Source organism: Apium graveolens, chromosome 1, assembly GCF_009905375.1.
Source record: "Apium graveolens cultivar Ventura chromosome 1, ASM990537v1, whole genome shotgun sequence".
Lineage (NCBI taxonomy): Eukaryota > Viridiplantae > Streptophyta > Magnoliopsida > Apiales > Apiaceae > Apium > Apium graveolens.
Window position 1 is genome coordinate 179619936 of NC_133647.1, and position 22133 is coordinate 179642068.

Consider the following 22133-nt stretch of genomic DNA (forward strand, 5'->3'; position numbering starts at 1 on the left):
ACAGGGGATACGTAACTTAAAACGTTTTTGTTCCTGTTCAAAAATAAAGCAACAGTTTATTCATATACGATGAACCATAAAAGTATGGTCAGGGGTACTTGCCTTGCAGAGCTTTACAACTATTACTGATTGACCTTGGACTGACTTGGACGTTCGGGCTTTATCGCCTTACTATTTGATTATCCTGGATCCGACTTCAATACTCAGGTCCTTCGATTGGAACCTTGCTGAGCTTGTCGATCGACCACTAGGCTATCCTTAGTCCGATGTCAACTCTCGGGTCTTCTGACTATAATCTACAAAGTCGAAATACCCTACATTAGACGACCAACTATGCTTGACATATTCTCACTATCAGTTCTACCCGAACGATATCATATCCCGACTTGTAATTATATATATTATTATAATATACATAATAGTTAGGGTCCACATATTCAAAACCTATTTCGGTATTTGTTTTCAGAAAACACATATACCTGTCGCTTCAGAAAACTAGGGTTGTCACGTACTTTATAAAATATTTTATCCCGATACGCAAGTAGGTTTCGTAAAATACTTATTATTATATAAGTATATACGTTCGACAAGTAATCCCGATAATCACAGGATATGTCCCCGTATTTTCGAATTTAATTTTCCAAAAATCGTGCAGCGTCTCCTCTGTTTATCGGACTACCCGTCGAAACATAATCGACGTCACAATCAACGATTCTCAAATTTTGTAATCTAAACTCGATACACTACATAACTATTTTCGTTTCGAAATTTGTGAACTAATTTATTTATTTTATAAATGTAGGACTCGGAATTAATCATCACCGTCCACCGTCGGCTCGCCGACGACGGTAAAATTCGCGGGTGCCCGATTAATTCGGGTTTTTGACACGAATTCCACTGATTAATACAAATTTTTCCGAATGATAAAAAAAATCAAAAATCCATAAAATATCAAATAAATTCATTCGAGTACTAAAATTAATTAGGGACTCTCGAATTTCTCATAAATCATCAAAGAAGCAATTTACATAACACATAACAACAACCCAGACTTAGATATACACACGCGTACGCGTGTGTATATATGTTTACCAACAACCACGACTGAAACCAGGGCCAAGCGGCCGGAACAGAGCAGGTCAACGGAAAAAAAGGCGGCGGCGTATTACCAAGAACATCGGCGGCAAGAACAGGGAAACAGAACATGGAGGGGAAAAATGGGAGATGAGAGGGAAAGACTGACAAAAATCAGGGAGAGAGAGATTGATGAGGTCGAAGAGATTCAGGGAAGGGGTATGTGGATGCGTGTATTTTTTTTGTTGTTTGTTTTGTTTATTTTTTATTAATATTCCCCAATCAGCAACTAATACGAAGCCGTATACATGCTGAAAATTCAACATGTGTCCCCAACTGATTGTAAGCCCGATCTTTGATCCGTTTTCTTCGTAATTTAACGAATAACTGCGCGCAAGAATTTGTCAAAAAATTACAATTGAAGTACCAAAATTCTCAGAATATTTAAAAGGTATGAAAATAAATTTTTCATAATTTAATACGTATTTCTTAAACGCACCACATACCCGCATTTAACAAATTAACGAATAATCGAGCGGGTGAATTTAATCCGATAAATTTTTGAAATAATTTTAAAATTCTCGAAATATTCCAGACTTAAGAAAATAGAAGTTTTATAATTTTTGAAACATTCTGGAATTTAGTATTGAATTTACTCTTATATACAATCAGAAAATCATTATGGGTTAAATAATTAATGAAATATTGTTTTCTAAATTTTATAAATTCCCAAAAATAATCATTGTAATTATAAAATCATAAAAATAGTTTTAGGGACAATCCAAATATTTATGAAAATAAATCTTTAATAAAATCACTATTAAAAATGAAAACAAAATAATACTACTCAGCAATTAATTATACCAATAATCCTCGAACACCAATAAACCACAAATAATTAATAATAGAACAACACATAGCTGACAGATTCAATACACATATTTTATTTATTTAATTACTTAATAATTACATTTTTAATAATAAAAAATACGAGTCATTATATTATTCCCCCTTAAAATGAATATGTCCTCAGAATCTCAACTAATTATACAAGTGAGGATATTTGTCAAGTATATCTGACTCTAACTCCCAAGTAGACTCTTTTACTCGAGGATTTCTCCAAAGTACTTTAACTATAAGTATAGACTTATTTCTAAGGACTTGTTCTTTACGATCTGGGATCTGGATTGGTCGTTCGACGTAGGAAAAATCTGGCTGAAGCTCGATTGGCTCATACTCTCTGACTTGGTTTGGATCAGAGATATACCGCTTCAGCATAGATACGTGGAACATGTTATGGATAAGCGGCAACGCCAATTCATGGACAACTTTACCTACCTTTCTCAATACCTCAAATGGTCTAATATACTTATGACTCAATTTACCTTTTCGTCCAGTTCTAACTAATCCTTTCTAAGGGAAGACTTTCAACAATACCAATAATCCTATTTCAATGTCCAAATCCTTTCTATGCAAGTCCGCATTCTCTTTCTGGTTTATCTTGGGCCGCTTCTTATATTTTCTGGATCAATACCACTGCAACAACTTTTTTTTCTCCCACTTCATCCCAATAAAGTGGGAACCTACACTTACGTCTATACAAGGCTTCATAAGGCGACATTCCAATACTGGCGTGGTAACTATTATTGTACGAGGATTCAATTAAAGGTAAGTGGTCATCCTAGTTTCCCTTAAAATTTAAAGCGCAAACACTTAACATATCTTCTATCGTCTGAATCGTTCTCTCGTTTTGACCATTCGTCTGAGGAGGATAGGCAGTACTCATCTTTAACTTAGTTCCCAAAAATTCTTGAAATTTCTTCTGAAATCTTGAGTTAAACCTTGGATCTCGATCCGATACAGTCGAAATAGGGACTCAATATTTGGTCACAATTCCATCCAAACATAACTTCACTAGCTTATCCAAAAAAATGTTTTTCATTGATAGGAAGGAAATGTGCAGACTTCGTCAACCTATCAACAATTCCCCAAACAGCATCATGATTTGCTTTCGTCCTTGGTAGTCCTACTACAAAATCCATTGCAATTTCTTTCCATTTCCACTGTGGGATCTCTAAGGGTTGTAACAATCCACTTGGTCTTTGATGTTCCACTTTTACCGTTTGGCAGGTGGAACATTTACTCACCCAATCGGCTATTTCCTTTTTCATTCCTGGTCACCAAAAGTTCTACTTCAAATCCTGGTACATCTTAGTGCTTCCCGGGTGGATTAGAAAACTTGGAATTATGGGCTCCTCGCAAAATTTCATTCTTTAGCTCAGTCACATTGGGAATTCATATTCTCGAGGAAAACCTAAACATGCCCTTGTTATCCCTTTGAGTACAAATTTCTTGTCTAGTCCAATTGTCCAACATTTGATTCATGAACTCTTCTTGGCACTTCTTGATTCCTTCCATCAGTTCTGACTGGAAAGTGATCTCATACAATTGCTCCTTATTACCTCCTAACACTCGAACTTCCATTTTTAACTTCTCCAATCCCCTTGCTAATTCTTCAGCAATCCTAATCACATTCAATCTTTTCTTTGTGCTCAAGGCATCTTCCAGTATATTGGCTTTGCCTGATTGGTAATTAATAGAACAATTGTAGTCCTTAATCATTCTAACCAGAATTCATAATTTGAAAACTTAGAATACAGTTGTTGCTTTCCCAAACTTCGTAGGGAAATCTCCAGGTGTTCGGCCTGGTCTTCTTTAGTCCTTGAATGGATGAGGATGTTATCAATAAATACAATTACAACTTATCCAAGTACTTTTTAAACACTCTGTTCATTAAACCTATAAGGCGACTGGTGTGTTTGTTAATCCAATGACATCACTAAAATCTCATAATGTCCGAATCTGGTTCTGAATGCAGTCTTTAGTATGTCTTCAAGCTTAATCTTCAACTGATGATAGCCCGATCTTAAGTCAATCTTCGAGAAGCAACACGCTCCCTTAAGCTGGTCAAATAAATCATCAGTCCTAGGTAGAGGATATTTATTCCTGATGGTCAGCTTATTTAACTCCCGATATTGATACATAATCTCATACCCTCAGTCCTTCTCCTTATAAATAACACCGGGGCACCCTACTAGGATTCACTTGGCCTAATCACTTATTTGTCCAATAATTTCTGGAATTACTGAGCTAATCCCTTCTTTCCTACTGGAGCTATATAGTAGGGAGCTCTTGAATCTGGTTCGGCTCCGGGTACTAAATCAATGGAACTTCTATCTCACGGTCTAGGGGTAGTCCAAGTAATTCATTTGGAAGGACTTCTGGAAATTCATTTACCATCGGAAGAACTTGGATGCTTTCTTCTTATTATCCACTATATGTGCTAGATATGCCTTATATTTTTGTCCTAATAACTCCTTTGCTTGCATGATCGAAAGAACTTCTTATCTTGTTTCTTCCCTTGGAAACTTACTTTAATATTGGCTTCCAGAACATTACCATTTGCTTCTTCTGGAAATCAGTATTTGCCTTATGACTGAACAACCAATCTATTTCTAAGATTATATTAAATTTTCCTAACTCAAAAGGTATTAAACCGGTCGTAAAAAATGTCTTATAATTTTTATAGGGTATCTAGTACATAACTAATTTACTGATACTTTATCTTCATTAGCCACCCAAAACTCAGGGTTCATTTAAATATTCCAACATTAAATCCATTCTACCCACACAATCCTTTGATATAAATAATTTGGATACTCCAAAATCAAACAATATTCTAACAGGTATGAAAGTAAGAAAGAGTGTACCTGCTACCATATCAGAATCTTGAGTAGTTGACCTTTTTATTATCTTAAAGGTCCTAGCCTTGAGTGAACTGGATATAGGGCCTTTCGATGCACTATCTCCCATACTATTTTGAGAAACACTCCTACAGTTCTTGGCAATATGTCCTACCTTGCCATAATTATAACAAGTGACTCCTGGATTTTCCACTCTATACTTCCTCACATAGTGTCAATTCTGTCGGCATTTAAATCATTCAGTACTTACTTTGAACACTCAATCATGCTTTTTACCATATTGCTTCAATTATGATATTGGTGGCCTGACCGACTTGACTCGATTAGAACTGGTTGAGGTGTTATTAAGCTTGTTCTAAGAAAGGTTTTGTCTTCTAAATCCCCTATCCCTATTCCTTCCAAAAATTTTTCTGAAACTTCTGACTAGATCCCTCTTCACCTTGTTTTTCTTTTACATAATCTATTTTCCGATTCTTATCTTCTTCTTTTTTGGCGGCTAACTTCTGATCACTCTCTATTACCATAGCTTCCTGAACTACCGAGGTGTAGATCTTCAGTTGTAAAATTACAACTCCACTCTGAATCTCTGGTTTCAATCTCTGGTCTATCGCCGTGCTTCAATTCTAATAACTAAATTTCCATTTGATTTCGCATACAATCAGGGAAATGTTTTAATCAGTCTTAAAATTATCGCTTACTAGGACGAGGTTAAAAGCTTTCTCCATTTCTTTTAACCACGCTCCAGCAGTTACTGGATCAGGATCCTCATTATAACAACAACTGATTAACTTCCCAGCACTACTCAAATATAACAGCCAAACTAATCCGATATACAACAAAACTTGGCTGACTATATCAGCCACAAACTACATAGAGCAAACTGGTAAACCAAGTCAAACTTAAGGAACTTTGGACTATACTAGGCACACTAGTCCGAGTTTCAACCAATCATTCTTCTAAATGAGATTTCTTATCACCTACAAGTGACTCGTCCATCACTAAATTAACTTTTCTAAAGCTGCAACCTTCACCATTGGATCCTGAATCATCTCTGTTATCTTCATTTCTGAAATAGAAACCTAATATAGAACTTTTCTTCCTCCTGACAGTCACCTTGGTTTGCTTTCTCTAGCTAGGACTGCCTAACTACAGAGGTTACTGATGAATTCATTGTCGTGGAATATATAATGGAATTTCGAAATCAAGGAATCAATTGTAAAGGAAGGAAAGTTGAAGAATATACAGATATGACTGAGAGCAACCATACAAGTACATAAGATGGCCAGTCTTAGTACCATACAATTTACAACATATAATTCAGTGGCGTCCCACCCGACCTTTTATCACACAGATAAATAGTTAAATCATATGCATTGTTTGCCCCAATCGATTAATAGAATCACCGAGGAAATAAACAATGTTTAAATAGAAAACTTACAAGTAGTGAGGATAATCTAGATCATGATGAATCAACACAACCTTGAGTTGCTTACTTCGAATTTTGACTTTTTTACGGAAAAAACAAGCAACTTATTAGATGGTAAACAATTACTCTGGGAATAAAATGCGTCTCAAGAAATCCCTGTAAAGGTTCAATATATAAACAACAATACTGATTCATATACACTACAAGACTTGGTTGTCATAACAGCCGCCAACTACCATCATAACATAATATCTAAACTTACCGATGTTGCACACTCGGTCCAGTAACATCACTAGACATAAATAAATGACAGGGGGAAATGGCATTGACATTCCTTCATTCAAGACATCAAGGGTCTTCTCAAAAGCTGAACTCTCATGATCAGACTCGTTCTTTCTGGAGGGAGAACTAGAAATCTCTATCGGACATTGCCAATAATTCATATATACGAGGGAGACATACTAAAATTTAGGGCAGTTCCATCCAACCTCAATAGATGCCAGGGTTACACTTTCGAAACCCTCGACTGAACTCTTAGACTCGCTTCTCTATATGAGTTGCTGACTCACACCTTTATATAAACTTTTCTACACTCTTTTGACTCTACTCCTAACCTAAATCAGGGACTTAAACCTGTAGCTCTGATACCAACTGTGACGGCCTCAACCCCGGGGTCGGGAGTTGATGTCACGAACAACAATAACAACAAATATAATACAACCCAACTCATTATTAATACATAAACACGACCCCATTCTTCCCAAAATATTTTCCAAGTTTAAGTATGACTTAGGTTACATAACTACTATAAACTTATCTTATTTACATAAGCATGACATAACTAACTTATTACAACAACTCAACAGACCACATCTGGTCTGACACAATTACCTCAGAATAGCCTGGTACGGGAGGAACCGGAAATCTTCCCTGACTATGACGGAAGGTTCTCCTAGGCACTACAATATATATACAAAACATTCTACAAGGGTGAGGAATCAATTGCTCGGTAGTACCACTATATGAATAACAAGTAAAACAGTTTATGATAAAACAGTTATAAACAAAATTATAAAGCAGTATGAAAGCAATAATCTATAAATCATGGCAACTCTCTACCAAAACACATCAAAACAAAACTGGATATCACTAACTAGCATGCTCTTTATAAAAATAACATAGTTGTGTGTTGTGTAAACACCAGAGTCTAATTTTAGCATGTTATTCACATTTATAACTCAGCTGTATAAACCACTTGTTCCGTTACGGAAATCACAAAACCAAATCAGATACGTATTGGACATGTGAAGGCAGCTGATCAGGCTATCAATACCAGACGGCTCCATCTGCCATCTCATAAACCTGTTCCAGAACTCAGAGACTAGCTAGGTCTCCGACCTGCTTGACTAATCAGTTAAGTAGTGTGCACAACCGAGTTAGCCGCTTACGCAACCTCAATAGGCCACTCTGGCCCCTATGTATCCAATATATGATCATTTTTATCCAGTTTTCAAATCATTTGTACCTATCTCAGTTTAAAACAGTTTATTCAACAACACACATAAATTTGGTTCATATACTCATTTTTCAGCTGGAGATAGGTTCCTTTTCGAAGTTACTTTTTCCCAAAGCAGATTTTAACAAATAATTATAACTACAGGGGATACGTAACTTAAAACATTTTTGTTCCTGTTCAAAAATAAAGCAACAGTTTATTCATATACGCTGAACCATAAAAGTATGGTTAGGAATACTTGCCTTTGTTAGGAATATGTTGTGAACTTGATGATAAGTTAAACAAAATGCCTTAGTAGATTTAACTTAGTGAAAATTGTAGCTCTCGATGGATGAACTTTATAGTCCCGACGGATGACAATTTGACATCTATCGAGAGTGTAGCTTATGTAACAAATAAATATTGTAACATATTTCTGCAAATATCATGTTTTAGTCTGGTAGATTGTGTAGGTATCTCTAAGTCATGTTGACTACTAGATTGATATGTAGAATAGGTTGACTAATTGTAAATATGAGATGTCTTGTAATTATGTATAAATGAAATAGAGTCAAGTGTCAGATAGACTCCCGACGGATGATCTACAAGACTCCCGACGGATGATCAACAAAACTCCCGACGGATGACAAGCATAGTCTCGACGGATGATCAAATTCAAAATAGCTGTTGATAGTGACAACACAGTCACATGTGTTGGGTGCTTGCAAAAGGAATGTGGCAGCCTGTTAAGCAGGATTTTGAGAACAAAGAAGCATTACCATTTCCATGCAAATGTGAAGATATTCAAAGATACTGGAATAGAGTAGTGAAGCAGCATGGAGTTAGGCTAGATATATTTTGTTTTATTATCTTGTCTTACTATCATGTAACTTGGTGTATATAAACCAAGAGTAGCAATTAGAACAAAGGACTAAGTAAGTTTATTTTCAGAGAAACATATCAAGCTGTATTCTGCAAGAATTTCTCTATAGTTTGTTTGTTCAACTTGTAAAGCAGCTATGAGCTATTCAAAGCTTCACAGAGTTCTCATCTGATATATATATATATATATATATATATATATATATATATATATATATATATATATATATATATATATATCCGGTGGATACATTCAAATCCACCAGAAAATTTTAAAGCCTTGTGTTTTATTACTTAGTGTTTTAATTTCAATTAACCCTCTATTCCGCACTTCAGCAAATCAAATACTGTTATATGTACTAAGTTAAGACATTTTTAAAATCAAGAAAAGAAGCCAGAATTACATTCAACCCCCCCCCCTCTTCTGTAATTCTTGTTATATTGTTAGGGAATAATAATTGGTATCAGAGCAAGCTCTTGAAGCACAAAGAGTGTAAATATCACAACAAACAACAAGATGAACAAAAAGGATGTTGGAGTGAAAATCCCATTTCTGTACAAAGATAATTATCACCACTGGAAGGTGAAGATGAACCTATATCTTCTTTCCCAAAATGAGGCTAATGTGGACTGCATAGAGAGAGGTCCTCATGTACCAATGAGAGCTGCAACTGGAAATGAACCATCTGTTCCAAAACCTATGCATGAATGGTCAGACCCTGATATTGAGCAAGTCAGGAAGCATAAGAAGGCCATGAATATATTGTTTAATGGAGTTGATGGTGATATGTTTGATAACATCATTAACTGTAAAACAGCCAAAGAGGTTTGGGACACAATCCAGATTATTTGTGATGGTACTGAGCAAGTAAGGGAGAACAAGATGCAGCTCCTAATTCAGCAATATGAACATTTCCACTGTGAAGATAGTGAGTCACTCACTGATATATTTAGTAGATTACAAAAGCTACTAAATGCTCTAAAGCTGCATGGAAGAGTCTTTCAAACAAAAGACTATAACCTCAAGTTCCTTAGATCTCTTCCAACGGAGTGGAAGCCGATGACAGTCTAATTAAGAAATTCACAAGATTACAAAGAGTTCACCTTGGAGAGACTGTATGGCATCCTGAAAACCTATGAGCTTAAAATAGAGCAAGATGAAAGGATGGAGAAAGGAGGGTCCATAGCACTGGTTGCTGAGTTAGAGAAGGAGAAAAAGATGAAGATAGAAGATGTTGAGTCTACATCAAAGGTCTGTGAGAGCAAGGGCAAAGGTCTGGTAGCTGAGAATGAAGATCAGTTGAGCCAAGATGGCATAGATGATATTGATGAGCATTTAGCATTCTTATCTAGAAGATTTTCCAAGCTCAAATTCAAGAAGAATTTTGAAGCAGCCAATCCAAATAGAAACATGGTTGATAAATCTAAATTCAAGTGTTTCAAATGTGGCTTGGCAGGTCATTTTGCTAATGAATGAAGAAAGTCTGATTCCAGCAAAAAGAAGTTTGAGCATGTTGATTACAAGAAAAAATACTTTGAGTTACTCAAGCAAAAAAGAAAGGACTTTCATCACACAGGAGAATGATTGGGCAGCAGATGGACTGGATGAAGATGAAGAAATAGCCCTAATGGCCAAATCTGACGAAACCAAAACAAGTTCTTTTGGCAATCAGGTAATCACCACTAACCTAGCATATTTATCTAAAGCTGAGTGTAATGATGCAATAAATGACATGTCTACCGAATTATATCACCTGCGTGTTACACTTAAGTCCCTCACTAAAGAAAATGCTAAAATTAAAGAAAATAATTTGTTTTTAAGTGAGAGGAATAATGTGCTAGAGACTCAGATTTTTGAATTTGAAAAATTGAGAATTGAGTGTAAGATTGCTAAGGATGAATTAACTGAGTCCTTAAAGAAAGAAGAGATTTTAAAGAAGCAGCTTGAACGAGAACAGGAAGTGATCAAGGCATGGAAATCATCTAGAGATGTTCATGCTCAAATCACTAAAGTTCAAGGTATTGAGTCCATTTATGAAGCAGCATGGAAGAAGAGTAAAGAGAAGCTTGAGTCCAATTTGGTTGAAGGATTGTTGACAGATGTGGACTCGACGGATGATGAAAATCATCCGTCGAATAATAAAAATGATTATCCGTCGAGAGACAAGGAGCCACGTCCGTCGGTTGTGAGTAAGCTAGTTAGCAAAGCTATGCTAGCTAAGTTAAATGAGAAATATGGATCAGTTTCTAAAAACTTTATTCCAGGAGAATCGAGTCAATTAGAAAAGAAATAAGAGTTAATGTTGGGCATCTGTCTATCAAGCAATTGAATGAAAGATTAGAAAAAATTGAGGTTAAAACAGAAGCTAAAAAGAAAAACAATAGAAATGGGAAAGTAGGAATTAACAAACATAACAACTACACACCTGATAAATATGCACCAAGAAAAATCGGTGTTAAGTGTGGTAGTGTTAATCATTTGTCTGTTAATCGCAAGCTTGCCATGCCTACTCCCATGTCTGCACCCTCTTCTTTTCCCAACATGACTGCCATGCCTACCATGCCTATGAATACTCAGAATATGAATGCACAATTTGCTAATATGCCATTTGCACCTAATCCTTATTATGATGCATTTAGTATGCCTCAAATGCCATTTAGCATGCCTTACTGGAATAACATGTTTGCAAATAGCATGCCTTTTCATGTAAACCAAAATGTGCATGATAATTCTGTTTTAATGTCTTGTTTCAAAGGTTCAACTCAAATGACTAAGGATGAATCTGAAATTCTCAAGTCAAATGAGATCAAACCTAAGAAACCAAAGAAGAAAGCTAACAAGGAAGGACCCAAGGAAACTTGGGTACCAAAATCAACTTGATTTGATTTTGATGTGTGCAGAGAATCATAAAGAATCTTTGGTATATGGATAGTGGTTGCACAAGGTATATGACTGGAGATTCTACCCTACTCACTGAGTACAAGGAAAGAGATGGCCCAAGTATTAATTTTGGAGATGACAGCAAGGGTTATATTGTGGGATATGGCTTGATTTTAAAGGATAATGTTATCATTTAAGAGGTTGCCCTAGTGGATGGTCTTAAGCATAATTTGTTGAGCATTAGTTAGCTTTATGATAAGGGCAACTCAGTAACCTTCAATTCTGAAGCCTGTGTTGTGACAAATAAAAAGAGTAACAAAGTGGTTCTCACTGGAGTGAGAAAAGGAAATGTGTACTTAGCTAACTTCAACTCATCAAATTCAGAATTGGTAACTTGTCTTCTGAGTAAAGCAAGTCAAGATGAAAGTTGGCTATGGCACAAGAAGCTGTCCCATATAAACTTCAAGACCATGAATGAGCTTGTCAAGAAAGAATTGGTTAGAGGTATTCCTCAAGTGGAGTTTACTAAGGATGGATTGTGTGATTCCTTCCAGAAAGGAAAGCAGATTAAAGCGTCATTCAGAAAGAAGCTTGATTCAACTATTGAAGAACCTTTGCAACTGTTACACATGGATCTATTTGGACCGGTCAATGTGTTGTCCATCTCAAGGAAAAGATATTGCCTAGTTATTGTAGATGATTTCTCAAAGTTCTCTTGGACATATTTTCTAGAGATCCAAAGATGAAGCTAGTGAAATCATCATCAATCACATAATGCAAGTCAACAATCATCCTGATTTCAAAGTAAGAAGAATCAGAAGTGACAATGGAACTGAGTTCAAGAATTCTATAATGAGATTATTTTGTGAAGAGAATGGTATTATGCATGAGTTTTCTGTAGCTAGAACTCCACAACAAAATGGAATGGTGGAAAGTAAAAATAGATCTCTTATTGAAGCTGCAAGGATAATGCTTGAAGAATCAAAGTTACCAACATATTTTTGGGCTGAAACTATGAATACTGCATACTACACTCAGAATATTTCTTTGGTTAATCAAACCAAATGTATGACTCCTTATCAGTTGTTCAAGAATAGGAAGCCAACTCTAAATTTCCTACATGTCTTTGACTGCAAATGTTATATCTAAAGGAATCAAACTGATCAACATGGAAAGTTTGATGCCAAAGCAGATGAAGGAATTTTTGTTGAATATGCTGTTGGAAAAGCATATAGAGTCTACAATCTAAGAACCAACATTGTTATGGAATCAATACATGTTGTGTTTGATGATAAAAAGATTGAAGGACTACAAGATGGAGATTTCCATGAAAGCCTCAAGTTTGATAATGTTGAGATGGTTAGTGATGACATTGATGATGAAAGTGATCAAGAAACAATGGCTAAGGATAATGCAGAAAAATCTACAACTAATGAAGCACATAATTCAATATCTGTCGAGTTACAAAATGCTTCATCCGTCGGTAGACAATCTGCCTCATCCGTCGGTAGACAATCAGCTTCATCCATCAAGATACAAAGTGCATCATCCGTCGGAACAATGAGAGAAGCTGAGAGTCAAAACAGATCACCTACAGACAGTACCCCTTCCTCAAATCAAAGATTGACAAACTCAGGGGGAGTTTCTCATAATCAAAACTTAGTCACACATCAAGACAACAATGAGGCCTCTTCATCCAGAGCCAATCTACCACAACAGAGAAAATGGACTAAAGATCACCCTTTTGAACTCATTATTGGTGATGCATCTTCTAGAGTTCAAACTAGGAAAGTAACTCAAGAAGAGTGTATGTATAGCAGCTTCCTTTCTAAGAAAGAACCAAAGAAGGTAGAAGAAACTCTGTTGGATCCTGATTGGATTTTAGCTATGTAGGAGGAGCTAAACCAATTTGAAAGGAACAAGGTATGGAAACTGGTACCCAAACCTAAAGGAAAGAATCCAATTGACACCAAGTGGGTATTCAGAAATAAGATGGATGAAAATGGCATAGTTGTCAGGAACAAAGCTAGATTGGTTGCTAAGGGCTATTGTCAACAAGAAGGGATAGATTTTGATGAAACTTTTGATCATGTTGCAAGACTTGAAGCCATCCGAATTTTCTTAGCTTATGCAGCCCATGCCAATTTCAAAGTCTATCAAATGGATGTCAAAAGTGCCTTTCTGAATGGAGATTTGGAGGAGGAAGTCTATGTCAGTCAGCCTCTTAGTTTTGAAGATCCAAATTTTCCAGAATATATCTACTATCTTTTAAAAGCACTTTATGCAATGAAGCAAGCACCTAGAGCCTGGTATGACACCTTATCAAAGTTTTTTTTGGAAAATCACTTCACAAGAGGTACTGTTGATAAAACTTTATTCTTTAGAAATGTTAATGGCTCTAGTATACTTGTTCAAATTTATGTAGATGATATTATATTTAGCTCTACAGATGAAAAACTTTGCAAAAAGTTTGCCAAATTGATGCAAAGTAAGTATGAAATGAGCATGATGGGAGGACTAACTTACTTTCTTGGTTTACAAGTTAAGCAAGTTAGTGATGGAATATTCATTAGTCAAACCAAATACATTTATGATCTTTTAAAGAAGTTTGATCTAATGGATTGCACATTTGCAAAAACTCCCATGGCCACTGCAACTAAACTTGAATTAAACACTACTAAAAATCTGTGGATATTTCAAGCTATAGGGGCATGGTTGGCTCACTTCTGTACTTAACAGCTAGTAGGCCAGATATAATGTTTGCTACCTGTCTTTTTGCTAGATTTCAGGCTGATCCTAGAGAATTTCATTTAGTAGCTATTAAGAGAATTTTCAGATATCTCAAGGGAACACCAAAACTTGGCATTTGGTACCCTAGAGAGTCTGGTTTTGATCTAACTGGTTATTCAGATGCAGATTATGAAGGTTGTAAAATAGATAGAAAAAGTACAACAGGAACCTGTCAATTTCTAGGGAACAAGATTGTGTCCCAATTCAGTAAAATGCAAAATTCAGTTTCTACTTCTACAGCTAAAGCTGAATATATTGCTGCTGGCAGTTGTTGTGCACAGATTTTATGGATGAAAAATCAATTGTTGGACTATGATCTACAAGTGGATAGAATTCCTATTTTCTGTGATAACACAAGTGCAATTGCCATCACTGAAAATCCAGTACAACATTCAAGAACAAAGCACATAGACTTCAAGTACCACTTTATTAGGGAACATGTGATGAATGGTACTGTGGAACTTTATTTTGTTCCAAGTGAAAAGCAACTTGCAGATATCTTTACCAAGCCACTTGATGAATCCACCTTTTCCAGGTTGGTAAGTGAGTTAGGTATGCTTAATTATTCTTGAATCCTTTCTGATATGTTTGCAAGTTGCAATGCAGCCAGAAACTCAATTGATTTTTTCTGTTTTAGATGAAATTTTGGCTAAGTCAAAATTTACATCCCAACTGATGCTCATTATCCATCAAGTTTGATCATCCGTCGGAATAGAATATCATATTAAAAAAATCAATTACCTTTCTGGATTATTTTATACCCGATGGATAATTGTTTTATTTTCATCCGTCGAATTGTCTCAATCTTAGCCGTTAGAACTATGAAAATTATCTATCGGATATACTTACAGTCTGTAAGTATATCACGACGGATAATTGACAGAATTTTGACAGTTTATTTTATTTTAAATGGCTATTTTGGGCTATTTTGATTGGCTACTTTATTTTACTTTATTACTTTTGACAGTTTATTTTTGAGATGGTATAAAAGCAAAATTCATTTTCATTCTTCTCTTTTATCACTCTCAAATCAATTGCTCTAACTCTCCTCTTCTCCAAAGCAAATTATCTCTCTCTTTCAGTAAATTTCCTCACTTTAACAATGGCACCAATAGTCAAAATCATGTCTCAGTCTGGATTTATCTATGAGAAGAACAACTTTATAGCTCTTGTGAACAAGAAAATTCCGGCGTCTGAAGAATTTCACAAAATGATGGATTTTGTGAAAGGTTGCAAACTTAGTTATGCTATGCTGGAATCACCCACAATCTACTGTGAAGTTGTGGAGGAGATATGGATAATTGTTGTGTACCAGTCTACAGACAAAACCATAACTTTCACACTCAAAGGTAAGCAATTATGCATTAACAGTGACACAATTCAAACATGCTTTAAGATTTCTGAAAACACTACTACTGTTCCACACATAGATGCTAATTTAGTTACCATTCTTAACTCTATTGGCTATGCAGTTCCCACCTCTAAGTTAAGTGAGATTAGAAGGCTAGGTCTTAGAAAGGAATGAAGTTATTTGTGTGATGTAGTTACCAAGGTGTTTTCTGGAAAAATAGGTAATTTTGATTCTATCACTACTGTCATGCTTAACATACTTTATATGTTAGTTATTGATAATTATCATAATTTCAGTGACATGGTTATGTTTGAATTAGGCTATAAGTTAGGGAAAGTTAATAAGTGAGGTAAAAGTGTCTATTATGCTAGATTCCTTATGATTCTTGCTAACCATCTTATTGAGAATATTGCTATTGAGAACCCAACCAACAAACTGGATTGTTGGGTTCAAGAAAGGAGAATAATTGCAGATATGAACACAGCAAGTCACCACAAAGAGGTTCCCCTCTTCTACTTTCCAATCATGGAGGGCCCTCAGGTAAGTGAGGTAAACACCACTGTTTCTACTCTTCCAACCTCACAAATTTCTTTGCCTTTAAGTGTAGCTATGGCATCTGTGTCAATGACCAAACAGATGCCTACCCAAGCTACTAAAACAAAAACTTCAAAATCCAAAACAAAGAAAGCCCCCTCTGGTTTCTCTCAAAAGAAACCAGTTGCAAAATCTACCAAACCTAAAGAGGGGAGTGTGAAGGGTGGTGAGATAGGTGAGGGACATGGTGAAAATCAAAGAAATCCTAAGGATAAGGTTGGTGAGGTAAGTGTACCCAAGCCTAGCCACACCACAGTTTTCCAACAAACTATGGTAGTTAATAAAGAAATTAGCACAACTATAGTTTCATCATCCCAAAAGGATGTTACTATTGAAACAAGCTCCCAACCAGGAGCACAGGCCAAGAGGGTAAGGGACACAAGTTCACCTCAAATCTATGCCAAAAATAAGAGATCTAAAACCCTTGGGGATGTACAGGGAACACATACAGTGCAAATTGAAGCTAAAGACTCAGTCACTGCACCATCTCAAAGTCAGTTTGATGCGGCTCCAATAAATGTGGAGTCACAGCCAAAATCTTTAATAATAGAAGCACCACAAACACCAAACTCTCCTACAAATTCTCTGAATGTGGATATGATCAATACATCAATTCCTAATTCCCCTTCTTTAACTCTGTTGGGGAAGCCAAAATCTAGTGCAAGTGAGAATCATCTTTTGGATGATTTGTTGGCTCACTTGCCAACTCTTTCAGGAACTGTTGAAATATATGTGCCCAAATTTTTATCAATTTGAACAGAGTCCACAATAGTTTCCACTCAAAACCCATTCATCTCTTCTATTCCGATGGATATTGTTCATTCGTCGGTTCGTGATTGTATCCCGACGGATGTGCCTAACAGCAGTCATCCGTCGGCTATCCTAACTACTACCCCTATGGATGTTTCTCATCCTTCGGTACTCTCTACACACATAAATTTCAAAAATTGTTAAGGTGTAGATGAGTTAGTAGTTGTACAATCACTCTTAGGACTGATGGAAGGGAGTGAAATGAGTGAGATGCTGGGTTGCTCCCAGGCAAAAGGAGAGGAAACGAGTGAACTCATGCAGGCTATTTCTTCCATCCTGGCAAAAGAGAGTGAGAGAAGTCCACCTTAGAAGGTGAAGGTGAGGGTGTGAAGGTGGTGAGCCAAGGGGAGCCCTTAATGCAACAAAAGAGAGAAAACGAGAGAAATGCAGGTACACGAGTTATAAGGATGGAAACCATTGCTAGCGAGTCAATGAATGTCTGTGATGCAGGAAGGAAGAGACTATTTCAGGAAGAATATCAAGCTGTCATAGATTCTATCTCCCTGGATACTGAGACATTTACTCATCCTATTCCAGCTTATCAAACTGTAGCTGGACAGGGCAATGAGGATGCTAAGAGGATGCTGAATCTAGTACATACAACTGCTTCTCTACAAAGGGAAAATGATGCAATCACTGCTATGCCATTTACAACTGGTAGTGATACTGAATTGGCTAAAGACTCTTTTGAGGATGATGGTGAAAATGTGGAGGATGATAGCATGAGCATAGGGGGAGATGCAGATATTCATTCATGGAGGTTGACTAAAGAGTGTTCATATTCACATCTCCAATCCACCTTATTCAAGCTGATTCATGACACCCAAACAGCAATTCAGGCATCCACAAGCTCCAGCACTAAAAGGTTACTCACAACACATCTTGAAGCTCTACAAATGCACAAGATTCAAGCTCTCCAACACAGTCAAAGTGTGGATGAAATGAAGTAAGAAATTTCTGAAGTCAAACAAGATTTTATGGCAAGGTTGGATGCTAGGCTTCCAGGAACCACCATGACTAAGATAGCTCAAAAGCTAAGGAAAGAAGCTGATCTAAATAGAAAGGTTGAGGCCATGGACTCTAGGTTATCTAATATGGAGAAGTCAGTGGCCAACATACTTGCAAATCAGGAAGCTCGGACTGCTCTGCTCCAACAGTTGGTGGTTGCACAACTCCCTTCTTATCAACAACTTGATGCTAACAAAAAGGGGGAGAAAGGCTCATCAAGTGAGGGGGAGAAACTGATCAACATTCAAGTCAGCAAAGTAGTTGTACCAACAATTGCTTTCACTAAGCCACCAACTATGGATACATTGATCTCATCAATCTAGCAGCAGCAAAACTGGGATCAAATAACAAACTGACAAAGATTGATGTAGCAGCAGCTGAGAAGGAGCTAGATGATAAATGGAAGAAGATTGATGCAGATATTCAAAAGAAATTTGGTCAGATACAGAAACCAGACAAGACTTCTCATCACCACTCACAAGTCAAACAAATCTCAGTGAATGAAATGAGTCTAAGTATCTTGGAAAAAGGCCAAACCTCATGCATCAAATCTCCAAAAGCTAGTCTAATTCTGAAGCCTAAAAGGAACTATTCAAAGCTCTCAGATAAAAACCCTGTGGATCTTATGTTTGAGACACCTAGGCCAGATGAAAAGAAGCTGTTGGCAAGGTCAATTGCATTTTACAAAGATCCATCTGATTCAGTTCAAAAGAAGAGAATTGCCAAAATTTACAGGAATGGAAAGGAGATTTGTGTGGTGGCTGGACACCCTCTGTTTGTGGAAGCTAAGAAGGAAGAAAAAGAAAGGATCAAGCAAGAAAAGAAGCAGGCTGCTTTAGATGCTAAGAAGCTCAAAGAAAAGAAGGAACAAGCAGCTATCTTGGCCAAACTTCAAGCTGTCAAATCTACAACTGAGATTTCTAGAAAACCGCCTGTGATTACTGAAGCTCAAGATCAACAAATACAAAATGAACCTCCACAGAAAAGAAAATTCAAAGACAAACTTCATTCCAAAAGGAAATTGGACTTCAGTGATGAGGAAATGGAAGACTACATTCTCAAACAGTCTACAACTTCAACTCAAACATCCAAGCCCTCAGTGGAAAATGAGAATTCAAGGTGGATCCAATAAAGAACTTTCATGGTGAGCCTATTATTCCAAAGGATGAGCCAATAGACTGGGAAAGTCTGTCAATTCCCGAACTAAATTTACCTATCTTCAACAAGCCAAAGAAAATAAAGACTAGAACAATCAAGAAAGTGAAGCATGTAACTCTTAGATCCAAGACCCTAACCAAATCTCAATCTAAGTCAACAAGGAAGATCTCTTATACATCTGTGACATCAAGGAGTTTTCTGAAATAAACCTCTACTTGGATAAATTGGAAGAAGTAAGAGGGATTGATGCTCATAGACATCTTCCTGAAAGGTTGGTGTTCAAGTACAAGGGAGGGAAAGAAATCACATGGCCACTTCACAGGATTCTTCAGGAAAGCTGCTCTGTACTGATTAAGATCTTCTCATCCTTCAAGAAGAACTTTGGTTTCAATATAATTGCAAAGAAGTTGGTTCTAAAGAAGATAGAAGATGTAAGGAGTGATAAAGCCAAGAATGCACTTCCAAGATCTCTTACAATTCCCTTCACAGGAAAAAGAGTGCATTTGAGGCCTTATTGGCTGATGGAGTTCATGGATGATAAAGGTGTTAGAAGATTCTTCAGACTGGATGACCAATTGAGTATATCTAGCAATGAGACTCTATTGGAAATACAAGAAAAGTTGGATCTATCTGAAGCTGATGAACTTGAATTCCACAGACAACTCCAGAATCAAATAGAAGAAAATGACATGAAGCTTGGGAAGAAATCCAGACAATTAAGGAAATAGAAATCATTTGCTCAGACTAGAGGAGCACCTTGATAATGATTGTGAGAACTCTTTGTACACTTTTCTTTGTTCAATTTTCAATAAAGTTGTAGCACTTATCAGTTTTATCTACTACTTTTTAATCTGTATTTTTGGGGTATTTTGTTATCATCAAGCTTCTCTTAATTTATGGCTACAATTCTAGTAGACATAAATTAGGGGAGATTGTTAGGAATATGTTGTGAACTTGATGATAAGTTAAACAAAACGCCTTAGTAGATTTAACTTAGTGAAAATTATAGCTCTCGATGGATGATCTAATATAGTCCCGACGGATGAACTTTATAGTCCCGGTGGATGACAATTTAACATCCATCGAGAGTGTAGCTTATGTAACAAATAAGTACTGTAACACATTTCTGCAAACAACATGTTTTAGTCTGGTAGATTGTGTAGGGTTCTCTAAGTCATGTTGACTACTAGATTGATATGCAGAATAGGTTGACTAATTATAAATATGAGATGTCTTGTAATTCTGTATAAATGAAATAGAGTCAAATGTCAGATAGACTCCCGACGGATGATCTACAAGACTCCCGACGGATGATCAACAAAGCTCCCGACGGATGACAAGCATAGTCCCGACGGATGATCAAATTTAAAATAGTTGTTGACAGTGACAACACAGTCACATGCGTTGGGTGCTTGCAAAAGGAATGTGGCAGCCTGTTAAGCAGGGTTTTGAGAACAAAGAAGCATTACCATTTCCATGCAAATGTGAATATATTCAAAGATTCTGGAATAGAGTAGTGAAGAAGCATGGAGTTAGGCTGGATATATTTTGTTTTATTATCTTGTCTTACTATCATGTAACTTGGTGATATATAAACCAAGAGTAGCAAGTAGAACAAAGGACTAAGCAAGTTTATTTTCAGAGAAACATATCAAGCTGTATTTTATAAGAATTTCTCTGTAGTTTGTTTGTTCAACTTGTAAAGCAGCTGTGAGCTATTCAAAGCTTCACAGAGTTCTCATATGATATATATACATATGGTGGATACATTCAAATCCACCAGAAAGTTTTAAAACCTTGTGTTTTATTACTTAGTGTTTTGATTTCAATTAACTTTCTATTCCGCACTTCAGCAAATCAAACACTGTTATACGTATTAAGTTAAGACATTTTTAAAATCAAGAAAAGAAGCCAGAATTACATCCAACCCCCCCTTCTGTAATTCTTGTTGTATTGTTAGGGAATAACAGCCTTGCAGAGCTTTACAACTATTACTGATTGACCTTGGACCGACTTGGACGCTCGGGCTTTATCGCCTTACTATTTGATTATCCTGGATCCGACTTCAACACTCAAGTCCTTCGATTGGAACCTTGTTGGGCTTGTCGATCGACCACTAGGCTATCCTTAATCCGATGTCAACTCTCAGGTCTTCCGACTAGAACCTATAGAGTCGAAATACTCTACGTTAGACGACCAGCTATGCTTAACATATCCTCAGTATCAGTTCTACCCGATCGATATCATATCCCGACTCGTAATTATATATATTATTATAATACACATAACAGTTAGGGTCCACGTATTCAAAACTTGGTTCGGTGTTTGTTTTCAGAAAACACATATACCCGTCGCTTCGGAAAAATAGGGTTGTCACGTACTTTATTTAATATTTTATCCTGATACGCAAGTAGGTTTCGTAAAATACTTATTATTATATAAGTTTATACGTTCGACTAGTAATCCCGATAATCACATGATATGTCCCTGTATTTTGGAATTTAAATTCCCAAAAATCGGGCAGCGTCTCCTTTGTTTATCGGACTACCCGTCGAAACATAATCGACGTCACAATATATAATTTTCAAATTTCGCAATCTAAACTTGTTACACTACATAACTATTTTTGTTTCGAAAATAATTCTGTGAACTAATTTATTTATTTTATAAATGTAGGACTCATAATTAATCATCACCGTCCACCGTCGGCTCGCCGACGGCGGTAAAATTCGCGGGTGCCCGATTAATTCGGGTTTCCGACACGAATTCCACTAATTAATACAAATTTTTCCTAACGATAAAAAAAAATAAAAAATTCAGAAAATATCACGGAAATTCATTCGAGTACTAAAATTAATTAGGGACTCTCGAATTTCTCAAAAATCATCAAAGAAGCAATT

General features: G+C 36.3%; 1 pseudogene; it reads left to right on the top strand.

Moving 5' to 3' along the window:
- The first annotated feature begins 1217 nt into the window (after positions 1–1217).
- LOC141712383 (uncharacterized) overlaps positions 1218–22133 on the top strand; it is a 77493-nt pseudogene continuing 56577 nt past the window's right edge.